Source organism: Nyctibius grandis, chromosome 18 (assembly GCF_013368605.1).
Source record: "Nyctibius grandis isolate bNycGra1 chromosome 18, bNycGra1.pri, whole genome shotgun sequence".
In the NCBI taxonomy this organism is placed as follows: domain Eukaryota; kingdom Metazoa; phylum Chordata; class Aves; order Nyctibiiformes; family Nyctibiidae; genus Nyctibius; species Nyctibius grandis.
Window position 1 is genome coordinate 8537089 of NC_090675.1, and position 15781 is coordinate 8552869.

The 15781-nt window shown below is 45.8% G+C and overlaps 1 long non-coding RNA gene across 1 annotated transcript; it reads left to right on the top strand.

Moving 5' to 3' along the window:
• Positions 1 to 3928: 3928 nt before the first annotated feature.
• On the top strand, positions 3929 to 11721 carry LOC137671811 (uncharacterized). Its single transcript, XR_011049451.1, has 4 exons — positions 3929 to 3998; positions 8425 to 8541; positions 9841 to 9978; positions 11117 to 11721. It is a non-coding gene; the product is annotated as an uncharacterized lncRNA (long non-coding RNA).
• Positions 11722 to 15781: the final 4060 nt, after the last annotated feature.

Here is a 15781-nt window from a genome sequence, read left to right on the forward strand (position 1 = left end):
TGTAGCAAGTTTCCGTACAGTGTTGTCCAGTGTTGAGTGATGGTTTGCTATAAATACAGCGCTTTCATTTTCTGATGATAAGCAGGTTAACGTTTCCTCTAGTCCTAGAGGTAAATTTCCAGCTTTCCTACTGGATTCCCATTAAATTACATTAAATACTAGGTTTTAAGGTCAAGTGTAACTTTAAAGCCTTAAGGCTCCATATTAGGTAAGAGAGGTGAAGTGGGGTTTTTGTATGTAACAGTATTTAGTAACTTTTAAAAGATTTTGGCAGGTTGATGAGAGGATTTCCCACATTGCTCTGGGCAGTATTTTATTACTTGCTACACGTTCTAAATGGTTAGTAAACCAGAATAGGGAATTGAGAAGCATTAGTGAATATTCATGTATCTTTTAAAATGGAAAATATTTGTCTATGATCACTTCAGGTTGTGTAATCTATCATAAACCTGCAGTACTAAGACTTGGTCCTCAAACAGAATATTCAGAAGAACTTAACACAGTTTATCCAAAGCAAGGCTGCTGGAGGTGCAGGTATTTTCATGTATTTTCAGGATATTCTTTTCTACGTTGATGACCGAGATCATTGGTGTGATAGAAATCTCAGAGATCCTGGTCTGTCCCTGGAATTTCCTGCGTGCGTGGAGAATGGGTTGTTTTCCTGGCTGTGTGAAAGGCCTTACTGAAAGCGTGTAGAAAACCAAAGCCACAAAACCTTAAAAAAAAAAACCCAGTATGGCAACTGGGCCGGCTCCTGCCTGCCCTCCTCTCGCTCGCCGCAGGAGGCCGCCGCAGCCCTGCTAATTCCTGCTGGCTTCCAGCAGGGCTCTGTCCCTGCACACACAGCTCTTCCCAGTAGAGAGCTGGTGGGGAAACTGCACTGCAGGGCTAGATTAAAAGTAGATACTCCTTCAGTTACAGATTCTGAGTTTTGCCACGGTTCTGGGGCTAGTTGAGCTGGACAGTGGATTTACGGATGGTCTAGTTCCTCATTGTAAGATGCGGAATAAGGCAAGTGATGAGCATGCTGTGGATAGCGAGGGTGTTACAGCTTTGCTGTAAACTGAGATTTTTAGATTTTAAGTACCACTTAATCCTAATAGAGCACTCAAAATGTTGAGGCAATAGCGCAATGAGTGATTCGATACTTTCTCCCCTCTCAATATTGCTATGGCAAAAGTTAGCCCCAGCCAGTGATGCTTTATCCATTAGGCTTTTCTAGTCTAAATGATAATAAAAGTTGAAACTGATGTCAGACACTGAGCAGGGAAGCATTAACTGTGCTGTTCAGGCTCAAAAAAAATGAATGCAAGTAGAGTAATTGAAAATCGTGCTTAGCTGTTCAGTTGAAAGCAGATCTATCAAATAGGTTAGGTCCAAAATTCAGATTTCTTTAAATTAATAAATTTGCCAGAAGCTTAGCCCAGTAGAAGTATTCATGACTCTGATAAAGCTGTGCCTGCAAAGTTTGCATCCAAACTCTGTAATGCAGAATCGAATGTGAAAATGTGACTTGAAGCTTCAAGAAGAAAGTAACTAGGAGCCAACTTGCATTTTATTTTTCAAAAGTGAGTAAATGCTGTTAATGAAGCACTGTGACCCCTAAAAAGCTTCCAGTTTTCATAAGTCATAGGGATTAGCACATAGTTTAACAAAGAAATTTTGGCTTTTTTATGGTCTTACTTTTCTTAGACTTCAAAGCTGTGTGAACCCCTGGATTTCCATGGTGATGCTGAACTTACATCAATGTAATTCCAATTAACCACCATCCTAAAGCAAGGTTATTGCAACAGAGAGTGTTGTATATATGTGAAGAATCTTGATGTTCTCCTTGTAAATAACAATGTCTTTTTGTGAGCAAACTGAAAATTCTGCTGCACAACTCGCTTTTGGGTGGCAAAAAAATTTCACAGTTACACATCAGCTTCTTGATGATGTGTAAATTTATTTTGCTGATGGTTTCTTGTCTGGGTACTTGTGGTTACTTTTCAGAAGTCTCGGTGATTTAAAGTTCAAGTAAATTTTTTTACCACTTCCTGCGCGTAACCTTGTCTGGATCTGTTAAAGGTGGCTTCACTTAGCCCTGGTGAGGTGGTCTGAAAACCTGATGCGTTAGCTCTTGCTGCTGGGCTTGAGGAGGAAGGAGGTTATCTAAGAAAAGCAGCAGCTTAAAGTAAGCCTTCAAAGTAGGCTCCTGTTGCTCTTGCAGCCATCTAAAGATAACACAGCAATTTCCTTCTTCATTTAAGTATATTTAGCAGCTAGTAACTACCATGGTGCTTGAATCTTCGTTAACAGCATATTTAAATTGTCCTTGGTAGTACCACTAGCTTATGGGGAAAAAAATGTCATTTTGTGTGTTAAAATCTGGTCTATAGAATCCCATAGCTGGCATGTGTTTTATTAACACCATCAGAGGGGTGTATTTTGCTTGTGTGGAAGAAAACTATATTTACTTTGTATCATGAGGTAGAAGGTTATTTTTCTACCCATATATAAAAAAAAAAAAATTAAGAGTATCACAACTAATAGGAATATTACCTTGTATCACCCCTTGCATATGTGTATTAGATTCCATATGTTTAACAGAATAGAATGTTGCCCTTGCAATTACCAATAATTACCAATCCCTAGAGAATTGCTTAAAACATTCTTAAGAATTTGCTAAACAGTAGCATGTTAGAACGAGAATAAGCTCACAAAGCAAATATATTTCAGCCCATGAGATCTGTAACTTCTATCCCTTGATGGGAGAAAAGGACAGATAGAAAATGTTGTTAAAACCGTACTTTATACAGTGATCAGTTACTGCTATCGGCACTCAAAGCGGTGTGCCACGCGTGTGCTGAGACAAAAATGTGGAGGAAGAAGCCTCCAAATTTGCTCGTTCGGAGCTGCATGCCCTTTGTCTCTTTAATTACAGTGCTTTGAGGTGATCACATTTTGTTTTGCCCTGGCTTAGCTGTGTGCGTGTGCTCTGCCATATGTGTGTACGTGTGCGTGTACATACATGTAACATGGTCTGTGCTGAGAGTGCCTGTGCGTATTCAGGTGGGAGACTGCCACGATCAGCACTGGAAAAAATCATGGTAAGCAATAGCATAAAGCTAATGGAGATTTCCAGAAGTATATAATATCTTCATTTGCAATTAGTCCTCATGCTAATTACGATGCTATGGCGTGTTTAAGAAGTCGGGTTGATACTGGAGGAAGCTCCTGAGCCAGCTTAGGGCTGGCTGGGGAGGCCGGTGGGCTTCAGCCTCCGGGAGAGCCCCCCCGCCCTCCGTCCTCCACCTTGGCCTGGCCACCGGAGGGTTGGTCGGTTTGAGCAACCCCAGACTGGTCCCTCGTTAATATTTTACCCGTCAGGTTTTGGGCCGCGGGCCGGAGCCCCGGCGCTGCGGCAGCGCTGCTGCAGTGCCCCCCGCGCAGGGGGTGCCGCTTTCGCATGCCTGTACACAGCATCCACCGGCTGCTGCTGCCCCGCACGGTCCCTGGGGGCTGCTCCGTGGCGGAGCCCCGGGGACAGGCGCGGCCGCCCCCCGTGCCCCCCCTCCGCCACGCGCGGGAGCGGCGCCTGCGCCTTTAAGAGGAAGCGCATCTGTTTGTTATTCCCCGCCGCGCTCCACGCCGGCCGCGCCAGGGCCGCTCCCATTGGCTGCCGCCGCCACAGCTGCGGATTGGGCGGGGGGGGCGCTGCGTGCGTCTGTATGTGTGCGTGCCGGGGGGGGGCGGGAGCGCACCTACGGCCCTCGCGTTCTGATTGGTCGGGAAAAAATGGGCTGCGGCTGGTCGCAGCCAACCGCCGGCGTGTTGCTATGTGCCAGCGGGCGGCGATTGGCGCGCGGCGGTGCCGCTCAGGGCCAGCAGGCTCGCGGGAGCGGCTATAAGGGGAGGGACCCGGCGGGAGGGGGAGGCGCTGCGGGGCTGCCTGGTGCGGGTCGGCCGCCGCGCTCCGTCTGCGCTGGGGACGCGCTGAGGCGGCCGCGCCGCGGCGAGTGAGTGCGGCGAGGGGCGAGGGCCGGGCGGCGGGGTGGCGCGGCCCGCGGGGTCCGGGACCGGGGCTGGGCCGCTGCGCGGAGCTGCGCCACAGCCGCGTCTCCCCCCACCCCGCGGTGGGGCAGCGGGGGCGGCTGCGCGGGTTGAGGGGGGGGCCGCTCCCTCAGAGCCGCCTGTCCCGCGGCGCGGCCACTCCTCAGGGGAGCCGCGTCGCCTCTGGGGAGAGGGCCGGGGGCCTGCGGCGCCCCCGGGGCTGGCAGCGGGCGAGCCGGGCTCTGCGAGCGGCGGCCTTTGTCTGCGGGGCCGGGCGAGGGGCTGGAGGCGGGGAGGGCAACAGGTCCGAGGCCGGGAGAGTGTCCGAGGGGCAGCGCGCAGGCGAGGCGAGAGGGGTTTGCCTTTCCCCGGGCGCTTCCAGCGAGGGAGGAGAGCAACAGGAGGGACCTGCGGGGCAGGGGCTGGCCGGCGGTGCCAGCTAACCGCCGAGGAGGAGCGGGGGATGGCCCTTCCTCACTAACCGTCTCGCTGTAGCAAGTAAATGCATAACAAAAGCCTGAAACCTCAGGGGAGATCAGTGTGCGTGAGGCTTAGGCTTGTGGCTCCGGGGAGGGGCACAGCATCTTCACCCGGGTGCTGGGGGCACCTCCTGAACCCTTGCCAGCACACCCGGAAAGCTGGCTGCTGACCAGGGAGAAGTGCCCTGGCACTGCTCTATTTACTAACGCTGCTGCTGGAGTCCCTGGAGACAGGCCTTTCCCAGCTGCGAGCTGTGGCTCTGTGCTACAGGAGTGACATCATGCCTGGTGTGGCACCAGAGAGATTGCAGGATGCCTGGATCAGCCTGTGGAGAAGGCATCCTCCGCCCGGGGTGATGCTTGGCCTCAAAGGCAGGTAGTTCCTGCACGTGGTGCGTTGAAACCGGTCCCTCCCAGGGAGCAGGGGTAACTCGGCTGGTCTGTGTTGCTCTAGCCTAGGTGTGTAGCAGCTTCCTCTTCTGCAGAGCACTGTGCTGAGGTCCAGGGTCAGAAGGTGACATGTCAAGGGTCCTTTGTCTTGTCTTTCTCCACAGAAACCTCTGGGTTTGATCTAGAAAAGCCAGAGAAGTTTGAGATCATGGAAGTAGCCATGGAGTGAGCTATGGGTCCATAGCTTCAGGTTATAATGCTAATTTTTTAAGTCAAAAGAACTTGAAATGTTGCATTTTAAAATGTGATTTTAATGATGTAGGAAAAGAAGTTGAATCCTCTGCCTCTTCCCCCTATTTACTGGAGTGAATCTGTCCCCACTTTTTTCTGGCCTCTGTCTTAAAATACAGGAAGAGGAAGGCCTGTCAGACTAGTGTGCTTAGCTTGCAGGCAGTGGTTAAGCAAGGGGTGGGATGGTACACCTGCCTTCCTGGCATTACCTTCCTCGGGGCCTGCTACATGCTACAGATAAGGATTTTCTACTAATGCATTTACAGTTACTTAAAGCTTATGCTGGGTGGCACAGAGAGGCCTTTGCTGAGTTAGGTGGTTGTAAGCAAGCAGATACTGAGAGAGCTCTACTTAAAATCCATGAGAGGATTCTGCCTGGAGAGGATGTATTTTGTGACTTCATGCTTGCAGAGCACTCCCATCGGTTTTGTTTAAGATCTCGTCGCGTTGGGATGCATGCCTCTTCTTGTAAACGTTGTTTGCTGTGTAACGGTGGTGCTTGAATAGAGAATTAAGATGTTCTCTTTATCTCACTGGATCCCTGCTTCTAGTTTCCTGCTGAAAGACCATGTAAAAGTGAGGCTCGTGCTTTGAAGCTAAAGTTGGGAATGCTGTAGGGAGGGCACAGACATTGCTTTCATCTGATGAAGATGTCAAGTGCTGCTGCTTTTTTTTTTTTCCTTTCTCTGTGGGTGTTTCTTTCATGGTGGAATAACTGGCAAAACTGTATTGGTCCCTTGTGTCCTGTGGATCCACAGATTTTGAATAAGTGATTTCCTTTCTTTGCTGTTTGGTGTGGGTAGTTGAGTCAGGGTTGTACTGAGGAAGACGGAGTCACTACCTGTAAATCCACATTCCCTCAAAGGCTCCTTGACTCACGGATTGAATACCTGTTGCTGAGAGAGAATTTAATTAAGGAACTGGTCACTCTGGTGTAGGTCCTGGCTAGCAGCTTAGAAAGTGGGAGCTCCTTGATCTAGCGTGGTACTATACAAGCATTGCAAGGATTGCAGAGGAGTAAAAAGCATTTATTTGTTGTTCTTGCATCACGGCCTTGCCTCTGACCACGTGCGTGGAAGCCTCTTGAAGAAACGCCAATAAAGCTTTCATTGGGCTTTGGTCATTAACTGGCAAACCTTTGTTTGCTTGAACTTAAGCAGAGTCTTCGTTAGAGGTCAATTATGAAGTGTTAGAGCTCTGGGCTTCAGGAGGAGGAGGAGGAGGAGGATCACAAAGTGGAGTCTGGAATGGAGAAATGGAGAGTTCGGTTCTCTTAGCTGCTTTGAAGCTGATCAGTGACGTTCAAGGCAGAATGGTGTAGCAGAGTGTATTTATCGCTTTGAAACTGTACCAAACAGCTTCCTTTTTTTCCATTCCTTGACAGAGACCTGTGAGTTGGTCCTTCAGGATGTTCCCTCTTTTCTGTGCTTGTTGATTCGGAGGTCTTGTCTTGTAGATCTAATCACAGTAACTAAAGGCTAAGGAGAGGTTCCCTTTTCCTTCGAGAAGCCAAGGTGAGTCCATAGAAGAGGTGGGCTCTTCTGAATCCAGGGTTTTTCAGTTCCTTAGAGCAGATCTTTAGCTGGTAAATCAGCATGTCTGTTGGTGGTGTGATGCCAATTGAGGATCTGGATCTCTTTTTCCCCAAACAAAAATATTTTATAGTTAGTCCTCTTTTGGGGAGGAGGAAAATAGAGTGTTCCAGGTGGGCTGCTGCTCAGGAGTGCTGGGTTCTGGGCCTGAATCGTGCTCCCTGTTGCCCCAGTCAGTCCCTGCTCTTCATCCTCCCCAAAGCTGGGCAGTCGGTTCTCTCTCTGTGTCTGTTTTCTGCCATGCATCATTTGCCTTTTTTGTTCCTCGTTTGTCAGGGCAGGTAGTTGTCTTGCAGTACATAATAAGCTGATTATTCTTGTGTTCTGGCTTTGCGACCCTCTACTTGATAGCCACATCTGCCAGGCCTGTCTGAGAGTGTTTTCACCCACTGATACAGGATGTATTGGATGTCAGGAGCAGCTTCATCTCCGGAAGCGTCACTGGACCGGCCAAGCCACTTAAGACTGCAGGAAATAACATAATTAACGAGACTTAGTTCTCCCACATCTTGTACCTGACAATCTCAAGTGACTTGACAATGCTAATTAAAGCTAATCACACTCCTCTGTTTTTAGTAAATAGCTATTATCCCTGCTTCACTCTTGCTTTAACAAATGATAGCACCAGGCAATGTGAGTCACTGGAAGTTATGGGAAGGCAACCGTAAGAGCCGCCTTCCGGTCTCTTCGCGCAGGCTTACACGTCCGACCAGAGATCGTGTCTTCTACAGCTGTTGGAGTGTTGGTATAGCGTGTTAAAAGGTGGGATGTTTTGCTGACTCACAAAAATACATAGCTTTTTGACTCCTTTTTTTACTGCCATTGTGACTTTTACAGAACTAAACTCCCGAGGTCGAGTAAAGGCTATTAAAGTTTCAAAAGCTGAGGGTGCTTTGAATTTGCCCTTCAGAGAAGTTTTTGATCTGCTGAGAGGGAAGGCAGAGTCAAAGCTGCACTCTCACTTCTCCTATTTCACATTGGCAGTGACTTCATTACGAGGACAAAAATGTAGCGTGGCATGACCTAGGAGTTGCATAGCTCAGCCACAGAACTCCGGAAGATTGAAGTTTCACTGATGAAATCTTACGGAAGGAGCTCGAGCAATATGTTATTAAAAACAGATTGTCCAGCATCACAAAAAAAAAGATGGAGTTAATTATTAACTGTGGGGGGAAAAAAAAATCTTAACGAGAATCCCAGGAACTCCCAGCTCAAGCGTGCGTCAGTAGGCACAGAACTGTAAGAGGTGAGTCAGTTCACATAACTTGGCAGTAACATGCGGGCTAGTGAGGATATCCAGGAGAAACTAAGGACAGCAACTGGCAAGCTAACAGCTCACCTGACCATCTTAAACTAGATTCAGTTATAAAATATCTGTCATGTGAAGACTGAAGCTATAAATCTTCACCTGACTTTGCCCCCTTGACATATGGGTTGCTCTGCCTTCAGTGGAAATGAAAGCTGGAACGGTGATGACTGGACTGCCACGGAAAGTATGTCCCTCGTTAATATAATAACTGTTCCATAAAAAGTGTTACTGGCAGAGATCGGTCAGAATTCAGCATCTTATCCTTAACTTTACTCAGAAAAAGACAAATGTACTGGAGTAGAAAATAAAGTCATTGTCTCTCCCGTGACAGATGTGCTTCTGGGCAATGAGGCTAGCGAAAAGATGCCCCTGGGAAGAACCCTCTGAGCGGATGGGTTTCATGAGGAGCTGAAAACTTACAGGATTTGACAAGGGGAGCTTGCAAATAGTAAGTCATGACAGGCAGCTATGGCAGATCTTTTCTTTCAGCTACAAATGACTTTGAGGATATTGGAAGGATACTTGCAACAGAGAAATGTTCTCACCATGTTCCCTGTCGGTACCCAGCCTTTATCAGGGAAACGGATGATCCATCCAGCAGACCAAATTAATTGAATCCTAGTTGTACCTACATTTGCCAAAAAGGAAGATAATAGAGCAATGTAAGGAGCACAAAAAATGTAATGATATAATTTGGATAGCTAGACTGTTGTACAATTAAAACAAATGAGGAGGAGAAGTTGGGAAGATAAAGAGTGTTTCCATTTTGTCACTAATTGGTCAGTTGGATGGGAAGAGCTTTTCCTTGGTGTCTTTAGTTAAGGTTGGTACCAGAATAGCAAGGCGAGGGTCTTCTTTCATTTTGTAAAATGCTGTATATGCATAATATTGGCAAAATATGATGTCCTTGATCTATGACTGCAAGTGTGACCATCAGGTTGAATGTGTAGGTTTTTTAGGCAGAAAGATGGGTATGAATTGAAAGAGCTACATCTTAGAGTGTGTTTGAGCCATTGCTGTTACCTCAGTCTAGTGCATCATCTCTACTTGGCCAATGCAGATGAAGGACCGTTACCCCATTGCAGGGGATGCTGGCATGAGTTTCTGCAAAATGTAAAGGAGGAAAAGGAATCATTTGTGTTTTAAATGAGTTCAACTTGCAGGTTTTGTTTATTTGTGGCACAAGTGGGGTTTACTGGTAGGAGTAAAAGTAAGTGCTGGCTTGTTTCAAATTTCTCCTGGCCACCCATGACACTTTTCTGCATGTGTGTTTCCTGCTGCCTTTGGTAACGCATGCTGGCATCTGTTGTAACTGGTTATTGAATTCAGCTGTGATGGAGCGTACCTGCAAAGCAAAGGTGGGCAGCTTGCAGCTATAATGCTTGCCGTGCTGCTCGTTATCAGCAGTGCGGGCTCTTCTGCATTGCAAAGATACTGCTGCCAGGCAACTCGTAGGAGAGTGGGAAGAGAATTCAGCCAGAGGTGTCAGTTATTCCTCCACAGAGGCTGAATCTTGCAGTCCATGTTTGTGTGGTTTCTGAGACAGGCCCAGAAAAGGTAACAGATTTTGAAGCCAGCCCTGTGACATGGTGTCTGTCCTAGCTGTCCTGTGCCTTTTGAGATGAAAATGTAAGGGGAGGAATTTGATTAACACTTCCAGAATGGTTTCCCTTCCCTGTTTGCCAGTGGTGTCTGTGGTGTGTCTGAGTGGATTGCTCTGAACAGTGTGCTTTGTTCTGAATTGCAGGGAGAGATGAGTTGGCAGTTCTGACACTTGAGTGGGCCAAGTCCAGCCTTAGGTCTGCAACTAAAGTCAGAAAGTTCTCATGGTCATCTGGTCTCTGTAGTCTGCAGCCAGGAAAGAAGCATCTCTGCACCGTCTCCAGTGAGTTACTTTAACCTGTTCCTTCGCTTTCCAGTCAGTTGTGTGCCATGGTTCAATATGAGAAAGCTTTTGCTTTGAATGCAGGAGTCCTCTGGACTTGCTACTCACCACACAGTTGTGCTTGAGAACCTGAAAATGCACTGGTGTGGATGTTGCCTACTTAAAAAAAAAAGTGAAACTTTTGAATTTGATTTAATCTCCAAATTGACAGAAAGTAAATCAACTATGTAAAGAACAATTTTTTAAAAGATTTTTTAAAATTACTTTGGTTTTAATAAGTTATAGTGTATGCAGTGACAAAGCTAGACAGACTTAAAAAAATTTAACCTAAAGCGAGTTTTAAAGATTTGCTGTTTGTTCCTTTTAAGTTTCAGTTCACTTTTATGTCCCTCCCACATCATCTTCATAGAAAACCTCTGAAAACCTCTCCATCAGAGAGAGACCAGGAAGTTTGTTTTAGGGGTGCTGAGTATATTTTTGATGAGAAGAGTTGTGATAGACCAGAGACTGAAATACTGCCTGTTTTTAAAAAAAGAAGAAAATAAACACCACAAAAAAACCCAACACTTTAAAACATGATTAATATAATTGCAATGACAGTTTTGACAGTTTTGGTATTGATAGCTATTCAGCAGAATAATAACTGGTGTTTTTCCTGACAGGCTGGCTGTGGTATGTGGAGCACGGCAGGTGCAACACGGTTGGCATCGTGCCTGTCCCTGATTCACTATGGCCAGATAGTCTTTAATTGCTTCTTGCTGAATCTTTTTGATGCCCTCTGGTGGTTACCTGGCAATTATCTGCAATACTGTTTGCCATCAGTATTGCCTTTTTGCATCCATCCATCCATCCATCTCCTTTTTCCCAGAATCACGAAGTGCTTCCCAGTGGTGAAGGATGCTGTCTCCAGTGTGCAGAAGAGAGAACTAGGGCCCACAGAAACGGAGTGGCTTGCTAGGAGATATCCAGAGGAGCAATCAGGGTTAAATACATTTCTAGTTGAAGGCGGTCTAAGTGAAAAACCTGCTCCGTACTATTATCTGTGTTGCAATTGTGTCCATGTATCTGATAAAAGTAAATGCAGAGGATTCCTGCTGGCCATCTTCCACCATTTCTCCTGTTATTTTCCTGTCTTCAGGGGCTTGCAATTTTTGGAGAATGAGCTGGAGGAGTGCAGGCGTTAGAGAAGGACACTCAGGGCTTGTGTATCAGTAATGACTTTTGTCGATCGTGCTAGTACTGCTGAGCTGCATGCAGTGTCATCAAGTGTTTGAAATCAGTGCATTTGAGAAGCTTAATGCTGAAGGAGTAAAGGTACATTGTGTACACCCACGTGCTATTTAAACTCCTTTCTTGGCTTTCCCTTGTGTCCCGTGTTTAAATTCAGAATGGTCATCCTTTCTTTCAGGGCCTTCCACAATGTGCATCCTACCCGCTTTCCTTCATTTGATCTGGCTTCATCTTTTCCAAAGCTGTTGCACTCCTTTGTGGTGGCGAGGATCTCCAGAGCTGCCCCAAACCATGATCTTTTGTTGCGGCACTACATCGGAGTACGGAAGCTCCTTAGCCGTGCCAGGTGTCTCTGAGGGTTCAGCACCTGAAATTCTGATACTAACTTTTATTCCGTAGGGAAGACTGGCAAAACTGGGCATTAAACCCAGACTGCAATTTCAGCATATCCCCTTCCTCTTTCAAACTGCATTGCATTAAGCAACGTTAAGGCACTATCCATGTCAAGAAAACCCTGGTAAGTAAGTGTGCTTACCTCAAGCATCTTCTTAGCATCATGCTAGGACCCCGGAGCAACACAGGCTGCTACAGTTTGTGACCTTGTACAAACAGAAAACTCTCCAAACCCGGTTCCTCTTGTGCTTTCATTGCAGTCAGCATAAGTACATCTCTAGCTCTTTATATATTAATGAGAAGAGACACCAAAGAAGACAGGTTGGGTTTCCAAATATGTGGGTTTTTTCAGAGCAACTACAGGCAGCTTTCTGTAGCATTTGCTATGTTCTAGTAAGTATTTAACGGACTAAAGTTTATCTTAAAAATCAAATAATCCATAGAACAAATCCTCAGACCCAACAAAACCTATTGTTTGTCCTACCAGAATGAACAGGAACATTTGCATCTGAGCTGCATTGCACATGGGTTTTATGCAAAATTAGCCTTGTGTGTGATAGTTTTTGTTCTCTGCCATTGTGGCATATGGACTTATACAAGCAGTAGCCTTGTCTAGCAAGTGTTTGGCCCAGACTTAGCGTTTCTCCTTTTTTGTGTTTCCTGAATTGCTGACAGCTTCATGTGAAAAGTGGCTGTTGGACAGGTGGAGGGTGAATACTGAACCAAAAAGTTGCTTGAACGGCAAAATGCGTGTCATGGTTTTTCCTTCGTGGAGGTGGCATCTCCCTAAAGCTTGGCAGGATGAGGCAGGGCAGCCCTAACGTGCGCAGTGCGTGCAAGCAGCACATTCAGCTGATTCTCTCACTGATAACCGCAATAAACGATGTTGATAAGCTTTTGCCCTAGAATTCTTGCCTTTTGTCTAAACCAGTTTTCTGACATCTTGTGGACTGATTAATATGCACAGATTTCTGTTCTATCGACTTGAGTGTGTCCATCCCTGAGATAAATTTCTCTTGAAGAATGATAAAAGAAAAATACTGGGTTACGTTGCTGGTGACAGATACTCATCTCTCTAAGTGTAGGGCATGATGATAAAGTAATCAAAGCATCTTTTTTTTTTAAAAGTGAATGGCATGACTCCACTAATGCCCACTGTCAGTGAGGCTGATGAACATGAACTCATCATTCTGAAAAACCAGAGGCACAGCCTAAGATCATCCCCATACCATTGTTCTACAGTAGAATGAATGCACCGTTAGCTGTTAAATGTATCTTAATTCAAATGTGTTTGCTACTAGGACAGAAAAAAATACAAGAGGTTGGTTTTTGTATTGCTGAGAGCCACGGATCCTATTCAATACATTTTGAGACGATATTCAAGACATAAATGGGTCCTTACAAGCTAGTAGCTGTGCTCATAGGACGTAAGAATACGTTTCCTATTGTTTTTCCCTCCTCTCCCTTACTATGATGAGGACAAAGCTCTTGGTAAATAGAGGGCAGTTTCTTACCTGGGTTTCCCACCAAGATCATAGCTCACAAATCTTTGTTCTCTCCCCTGCCTTAAGCAAAGAGATCAGTTTGGTTTGCCTTCTCAGCACAGCACTGTGAACAGGAATTGCAATTAATCTTAATCTGTGCTCTGATATCATCTCACTTGAATATTTTTTTTTTTTTGTCTGCTTCTAAAAGGTCAAATGTTTTTGCTGACGTTAAATGTGTTATGAGGTCAAATAAATGAATGCTCCTGAAATGCTTTTGCAGAAAGCTGCACGCAGCAGATAATTTGTGTGTGCGTGTGTGTTCATTTCTCTGTTAGATAAATGCAGTTGTAGTATTTCCTGGTTTACTCGTCGTTCTAGAGCATTGATGCTTAGGAGGCCTGGACAGAGGGGTCAGCACACAACAAATTAAGGGATTGCTCTTATATTTTTCTGGTTGGGGGTAATTTATGTCTCGATTTAGCTTTGAGGATGCTTGTGGACTGCTTTCTCCTGCCATTGTACTGCAGTGCTGGGCATTTCATCAGAAAATAAATGTTTGGCGTGACAGTATGGGAGGGAAGTAGTAAAACCAGTGGTTTGTATATTTACCTATCTATGCTGAAGAAAAGGAGGAAGAGGGGGTTGCAACATTTTGTTACAAATCAATGAAATTTAAGGTTTAGACACAGTCTGTTTTCAATGAAATTTAAGGTTTAGACACAGTCTGTTTTCAATGAAATTTAAGGTTTAGACACAGTCTGTTTTCTCATTCAGAAATCAGGTGAAGTGATTGCCAGCCCTTTCTTGTGCTTTCCTCCAGCTGCTCTGTTCAACGTAATCTTTCTTTCAGACAGGGCTTGGTGCTTTGCCTTGGAATCCAATTGCATTTGGCCCTAGAAAGAGCACACTTGTCCTCCAAGCGCAAGGAAGCAGGAGACTAAGGCAAATGGCTCACAAATTCCAGGCTGTGAGATCTGTTACGGCTCAGATGTGGCACATCAGCTGCTGAATCAGGGGCTTGGAATTTGGGGATGGTTCTGTTGCCTTGTGACTGCAAGGGTTGGCACTTGGTTAGTTCAGGAAGGCTGAGATGTGTTACTTTTGCTTACATCTAATCAGCAGAAAATAAGGAAGGATTCTGCTTGGGTTTGCATCTTATTTCTGCCCTGTCGCAAACCTAAGAGTTCAATCCTTGAAGTGTCCCTCACCTTGGAGGGGAAAACAATGCTGTCTAATGCAAAACTAACTCAGTTTTGAGAAAATTCTGGTGCATGTAGGGACCCGGGGCAGGATGCAGGTGAAGACTGCCTGATTTCTCTTTCTTCTGCAATTAGCGTAAAAGATCTTGCTGAAATCCAGAGATGCAGCTACACACTAAAGAGTGCACAGGCAGTCTGCTTAGCTACAGGTTGGCCAGATAAATTCCCTGGCAAGACCCCTTTTGGCTGAACAGGAGGAGGTTTAGTTCCTAACAAGCTGGGAAGTGAGCCCTTCTGTGTCAGGATGGGTCTTCCAAAGCTCTCACTGTAACTTTAATTAGAAAAGATTAATCTGATTAGTTAGTGTCTGCAAAGAGCTTTAAGGATGAAGAGTGCTGTGTAAGTGCTGACTAATATGATCGTGATAGATACGCTTTATCAGCAGTTTGCAGGATGAGTAAGACTTTTTTTCCCATTTGAATGTAAGGGATCTGCCTTCTGGAGAGCAGAAGAAAAATATTTCAGAAAAAAAAAAAGAAAAAATTGGGTATCCTGTGTCTTACTGGTGTCTGCTTCCTCTTGAGCATTGTGCATGGTCACAATATAATGAACCTTTGCATCAAATGATGCCCATGTGAGCCTGTGACAACCCTCCAGTATAGTGCTTGTAGGAACTGTTTACTGGAAAGCTTGCAGATAGCGTGCCTGGCTTTGGGGGATTGTCCAGCTGGCAGTAGGTTCAGCAGGTAATGCTTTCAGAAACGCTAAAGCAACTTGGATACCTTGAATCTTCTTTTTCAGCAATGACAAGAAGACTTAGGAGCAGAAGTGTTGAAGACAGGGGTTTCCATAGACGGCTCTTTGGTGCTTAAGGGATGAGGGTTTTTGCAGATCTCACTGTCTGACGGAGATCACACAGGAGGCTTTCCAGCAAGCAGCAATAATGGATTCACAGTCTGATTTTTGTTGTTGTTTTCAGCATGACTTGAACAGTTTTGTCACGGTGAGATACTTGTGACCGATGCTAACACTGGGCAGAAGAGATCATCTAAATGGAATGCTTATGAGTTCTGCAGGACTGCCTCCTACAAGAATTTTTTTGGGCCCTGCCTTCAGTTCCCTGCTTGACTTTCTGATTTCCATCCCGCTGTTTTGACAGTTTCCCTTTAGCAACCCAGAGAGATGTATTTGCTCAGAGTAGCTCCCGTCCAGCCGTTCTCTGCAGCGTACCTCGCACCGGGTGTGTGGCTGGTGCTTCCTCTGGGAAGGCGCATCCTGCTGAGCAGCAGCAGAGCCAGCTTAGCACGCAGGCTCCAGGGAGCTATTTTAGCAGTGTAGCAGCGTAGTGACCTGGGCTGGCTTTATTCTAACCTGGAAGATTATCAGCTACGCTTCAGGCAGGTTACTCCTCATAGCAGCTTAGAGGCCAGCTCTTAAGCTCTTGTACTTTTCTGTTTTGTCCACTTCAGAAATTTCCATTGCAGGTCAGGTGTG